We start from the raw sequence: 6,641 nt of genomic DNA, 5'->3' as shown, positions 1-6,641 counted from the left end.
TTGAGCTAGTACTTTTTCACGTCATACCAACCATAATTTAATGTCATAATCATTTCCCCACCCGCATTTATTAATTAATTATTTAATTAATTAATTAAATCTTACGGGTCTTACACTTGCATTAAGTGTGACTGTACAAGGATTTTGACATATGAGGTTGTCAAAGTTCACCTTTATAAAAAATGGTTCATACCAAATTATTGGATTTGGATATTACACAATGAAGGTATGTCAGTTGTTGATTTACATGAAGGTGATAATTATGTCCCTAGAGATGGTGTACGTAATGTTGTAATGGAGCAATTATATGACATGGAATAGATGGTTAATAACGCTTTGTGTCAATTTCAATCAACCCAACAACCCAATGACACTAACTTAGAAGAGTGTCCTAATGAATCCACACAAAGGTTTTATAATTTGTTGGCGGAGGCAAATCAACCTTTATTTGAAGGGGCAAGAGACTCTAAATTTTCAGTATGTGTTACTATCTTATAAAATAATTGAAATATTCCCAACCAATGCTTAGAGAATTTCACCAAAGTTTTGTTAGATCTCACACCACCAAATATGAGCTTGCCAAGGAGTTATTATGATGCTAAGAGGTTAGTATCAAAGTTGTTATTGGAGGCTAAGAAGATTGATTGTTGTGTGAGTGATTGTATATTCTTATATGACAATGATAGTGGAAAAAAGATGCAGCATTGCTTGAATGTAAATTTTGTCACAAACCAAGATATCACCCACTTCATCAGGGATCAAGGTGCAAAAAACCAATTGTAGTTAAATCAATGTTCTATTTGCCTTTAATCCTAAGATTACAAAGAATGTTTGCTTATATGCAAACCGCACCAGATATGACTTGGCATCATGAAAACCAAAGCCAAGGAATGCTACGCCACCCATCTGATGGTGAAGCCTAGAAGCACTTTGATCGTAAACATCCTACCTTTGCGTCTGATCTACGCAATGTGCGACTTGGTCTATGTTTAGATGGATTTAACCCTTACATTTAGGCTTCATCTTCACTATATTCTTATTGGTCAGTGATTGTTACTCCATACAATCTTCCTCCTGAAATGTGCATGTCAAAACCTTATATGTTTTTGAGTTGTCCTATACTAGGGTCATTCAATCCAAATGCCTCTATTGATGTTTACTTGGAGCCCTTAATTGATGATTTGAAGAAGTTGTGGGTTGGTATCTTGACCTATGATGTTTCAAGGAAACAAAATTTTATGATAAGGGCATGTTTGATGTGGACTACTAATGACTTCCCTGCTTATGGGATGTTATTTGGTTGGGGCACACATGGTAGATTAGTTTGTCCACATTGCATGGAGCATAGTAAGTCATTCACGTTAAATTATGGTCGCAAAAGTTGTTGGTTTGACTCACATCGTAGATTGTTACCTAATGACCATAACTTTAGGAGAAATATTAAAGCCTTTCGAAAAGGCCAAGTTGAAATAGATGGGCCACCTCCTAGGTTGACACCATTACAAGTTTGGAGAAGAGTGAAACATTTTCCAAAAGTCACTGAAAATGGTGTAACAAGGATAGATGGATATGGAGAGTGGCATAATTGGACAAAAAAAGCATTTTTTGGACAATACAATTATGAATGTGACGGGAAAGACAAAGGACAATGAGAAGGTAAGAAGGGATTTAGGATTGTATTGCAAGTGAAAAGACTTAGAGTTGAAGGTTCAAGATAATGGAAAAATATTAAAGCCTAAAGCGAAATACACCTTAACCCTAGATGAAGTTAAATCAGTTTGTCGGTCGATAAATGAACTTAAGATGCCATATGATTATAGTTCCAACTTGGCTAGATGTGTTGATGTTGAAAAGGGAAGAATCCATGGTATAAAAAGTCATTATTGTCATGTATTCATGCAGTCATTACTTCCTATTGCATTTAGTGCTTTCCACATTCATGTTTTAAATCCTCTTACTAAAATTAGTCATTTTTCAAAGATTTGTGCTCTGCAACATTAAAAGAGGAATCCCTAAGAAGAATGGAGGAAAATTTTCCAATTATTCTCTGCAAATTAAAAAGAATATTCCCTCTGGATTGTTTGATTCCATGGAACATCTCCCTATTCATCTCCCTCATAAAGCATTGTTGGGTGGACCAGTGCAATACAAATGGATGTATCCATTTGAAAGGTACTAAAGGACCTCCCTATTCTTATTTATAATTAATTTTGTCGCCAATTTTTTTCATCATGATGTACTTTTTTATTTGTATAGATTCATGAGTGATTCAAAATAATCGATAAAAAATAAAGCCAAAGTTGAAGGTTCTATTATTACATTTTATTTATACCGTGAGACAACATACTTTTGTTTTTATTACTTCAACAACTTCATGTTGTCACCACGCAATTGGAGGAATGAAGTTGAATGTCAAAGAGATGTGTCAACGTTGTTTGTTTTTCAACAACATGGTCGACATGCAAGGAGAGAATCGATTCATTGGTTAACTGATGCCTAGTTAAAATTTGTTTATGTTCATTTGTTAATCAATTACACAAAAGTCAAACCATATCTTGAGTAAGTTATATCCTCCATTGAAATTTATTTTTTCCAGCTCATTCCTTATGTGCTTGCAAATACCTGAGACTAGTGCTTTTGCTCGTATTCATTCAGAGTTTCCTGAATGGTTCCAATATCAAGTACGTATTATACCATTAATTATACCACAAATGGATTTTAATGTATCATAATTCTACATCTATCTTTCTATATTTATAGGTTTATAACGAGTCATTAAGTGTTAGGAACCAAGGCCTAAGGGATTTGTCAAATTGGCCCATGAAATGTGTCAAAGAATGGCACATGTACTTCATGAATGGGTACAAGTTTCATACTAACGCATGAAGCAAAGGGAAAAAGACTATACATAGTGGTGTTCATGTCAAGGGCCTTACCGAAGGAGGTGAAAAGGATTTTTATGGGATCATCCATAGAATATATGAACTAGAGTATAATACTTCTAATAAACTGAAGAAAGTTGTACTTTTTTTTGTAAATGGTTTGATCCCTCAAGAAAAGGTACAAGAGTGGATCCTAAATATAACATTGTGGACATTCACATTACTTTAAGGTACCAATCATTTGATCCATTTATTTTGGCATACAATGTTAAACAAGTATATTATGTACAATATCCACCATCTCGAAAAGATAATCGTGGTTGGTGTGTTGCAATTAAAACAAAGCTGAGAGGTCATATTGAATCAAATGAGGTGAAAGACGATGTCTCCCTTACCAAGTTGAAGAAATGTCACATGCCAACGAAGTAATTGAAGTAAAACATGTATCTGGATTTCATCACATAGAAGGTGAAGAGTTGGAACAATAGGACGAAGAAGATCTAGATGAAGAAGAAAATAAAACTAAAGAAGAAGAAGTGGAGGAAGAGGAGGAGGACGATGGGGATGAAAGTGATGCTAATGACTAATTTTTTCTTTTTTGTTTTTGTACTTGAACTTTTTAATATGTCTGTTTTTTTTTTCATTTCATTAAAACTTTTTTGTTGTTGTACTTCAACTTTTTTAACATGTCTAATGAATACTTATTAAGTTGTTGGTATATTTATTTGTTATCATACACCATCTTAATTTGTTTGACAATTAGATCGTAAACTCCATACGTCATGTCATTGGGAGATCCACCTCGACCACCCTTAGTTGACAAGGGGAAAGGTATTACAAAACCAAGAAAGAGACGTAATAATTATGTGCTTCGGATTCCACTTAGACCCATCACCCCTACCTCGGGCTTACATATGTCATCCTTATCTACCCTAGCTCCACCCACAGGGTTACATAACCCTACTTCTATCCTGATGATTCATATGTCGTCCTCATCTTCTCAACCTCCACCCACATGGTTGAATACCCCTATTGTTGCTCCCAGGCCCCCTTCTGTACCACCCTCACATATACCATCCTCATCTTCCTTAGCTCCACACACAAGGTTACATACCCCTTCTGCAGACATTGGAGCGTCCCATTCACCTCATATTGTACCATCCCCGGCCTCGATTGGTGGTCCATCTTCTGGTTTTGGTTAGCAGTTTGCATCATCCCCAGTTGTAGGTGATATAGTTGCCCAACAACCTATGGTTGATCCTGATTTAGATGCAGAACATGACCCTCCTCTACAGGACCGCCTAATGATTGAACCTATCGGTCGAGGGTAATATTTCAATTTAATTATTCTCATTGTTTATATTATGTAACTTCTTTCATCTTTTGACAATTTTCCATGAATTCTAGGTTTGTTCCATCTAGAGTTACTTCACAAGCTATCACAAAGACAATCAAGCAACAATTTATGAATCCTTGGCCATCATGGGCAGCAATACCTAAAAAAGACATGGATATTTTTTGGCAATGTTTCAAGGTAACATGTTCTAACTTATTATATAGGTAAATTAAGTTGTTAACTACTATTTCATGCTTAATATACTTATAATGTTTTATTTGTTTAAATTGTGGTTTTATAGAGGAGAGTTTAGTGGGCACTAGAGCATGAAATTATAATTAAGAGAAATTTCAACAACAGAGCTTCTCATGGTCTATCTGAGTTGTTTAGAGATGCTAGAATGGCTAGAGAAAGGCCAAAATGGATCCCTAATGATGTGTGGACAAGGCTACGAGAACATTGGAATTCTCCAAGTTATTGAAGCAAATGTATTGCAACAAAAAACAATAGGGCTTCTGAAATGGGTGGGGCCCTACACACAGGTGGATCCATTACCACTCACGAGCATGCCCTTCGTATGGTATACACATTAACTGTTTGTATTTGACACATTTGAACTACATTTTTAAAATTTGAAATCATATCAAATCTAACATTATAACATATTTTGTTGCAGGCACGTTAGTTCGGCTTACATGTGTTTCTTGATGAAGTCTTTTAGCAGACACATATCCAGAAGGGTACTGGCGAGTATGTGGATGAGAGGTTTAGGAAGACAAATGTAAGTCTCTTTTATTATTCAATATTATTTACTCTTAAACTTATATATGTATCCCACCACACAATAATAATTGTTCATTTTTTACTTACAAGAAGAATTTCAGACTAGGCTTTCTCAAGTTAGATCTGAGGTTTCCTCATGTGCTAATGGAACACAAAAGCAGTCCTCTACTGATCCTACACAGGATGAGAATATTAGGACTAGGTGTTGGATTGAGACAGTAGGAGGAAAAAAGAAAGGAAGACTTTATGAGGCTAGTCAACTTGTTTCAAAATATACGGGTTCAAATGAAAGCCTGAACCAACTACCAGTTTCTTCCTCTTCTAATACTAAGGACCTCAACAATATTAGACAGCAACTTTCACGCAGCCTGGAGGAAAATGAGCAATTAAGGTCCGAGTTTCAATCATTTCAATCACTAGTCTTGCAATATCTCCCTCTTGATGTTCAGGCTCGTGTTCAACAGCCACATCCACAGCCACAACAGCCAAACCTTACTCAACAAAACTCTGAAATCCCTCAACCTCATTCTCAGCAAAAAGATAATGAAGAGGACGATAATCTAAATGAAGAATCTTCTCCTGATTATGAAGATTATTAGTTCTTCATGTTCTTAAGAAAATCTTTCTTCAGCATGTACTTAATAAACTTATGTACTATTATTCCTACTTGGTATTGATTGTGCTTATGTAATATTTGACAAACATTCCAATGCTACATATTATTTTGTATGTTTTATAAACAATTTAGTTTGTCATGTGATATATATTGTGATGGAGTTTGATAATGATACATAATTTGATATAATGGAATGTTGGAATATTGGAATGATGTATTTGTCTGTGTTGAAATTTTCTATATGCAAGTATTCTGGAATGTTAAACAAATAAAATAACCAAACAAAATTTATACACTTACCGAGGATTATCGACGGCCACATCCATCGAAAAATTCATTCGTGCAACCATTGCCATTATCGACGGATCTGTCCATCGATAATTACCGACGGACAGATCCTTCGATAATAACTGAAGTCTTGACCGACAGATTTGTCTGTCGGTAATTACTGACAAACTTTTATAATCTATCAGTAAAATATTACAGACGATGCGTTTACTGACGAATTTTTTACCGTCGAAAGTCCGTCGGTAAATTATCATTACCGACGGATTAAGGCCATTACAGACAAATTCTAACTGTCGATAATAAGCGTTTTTCTTGTAAGGTTAATTAATCTCAAAATTTATTTTATCTACAACTTCAACTTTAGTTTATGCGCTCTAAATTGATCGTTAAAATTTTGTTTATCCTATTTTATAAATACAGTTTTTATTAACTTAGATTTAAATCATTTTCACAAAATATCAATAATTTAATAATATTTTTCTTGAGTTTGTTCTTTTGTTACATATTAACACTTGATTAAGCAGAATTTTAGAAACAGAGAAAGAAAACCTAGTTAAACATATGATTTGTAAGGACTTATTAATTGTTTAAAAGTAGAAATGACGTTACATGCATGATATTTTATCGATTTAAGTAGAAAGTTTACAAATAAAGAATATTAATTATTAAAAATTCATTTTAAAAAAATCACGATATCTCTCTAAAATATTTTTCTTCTGCTCTTTCTTGTTAGGTC

This window comes from Vigna unguiculata, chromosome 3 (assembly GCF_037176805.1).
Source record: "Vigna unguiculata cultivar grain cowpea cultivar isolate G323 ecotype 2 chromosome 3, ASM3717680v1, whole genome shotgun sequence".
Taxonomy (NCBI): domain Eukaryota; kingdom Viridiplantae; phylum Streptophyta; class Magnoliopsida; order Fabales; family Fabaceae; genus Vigna; species Vigna unguiculata.
This window is presented reverse-complemented; position numbering follows the sequence as displayed.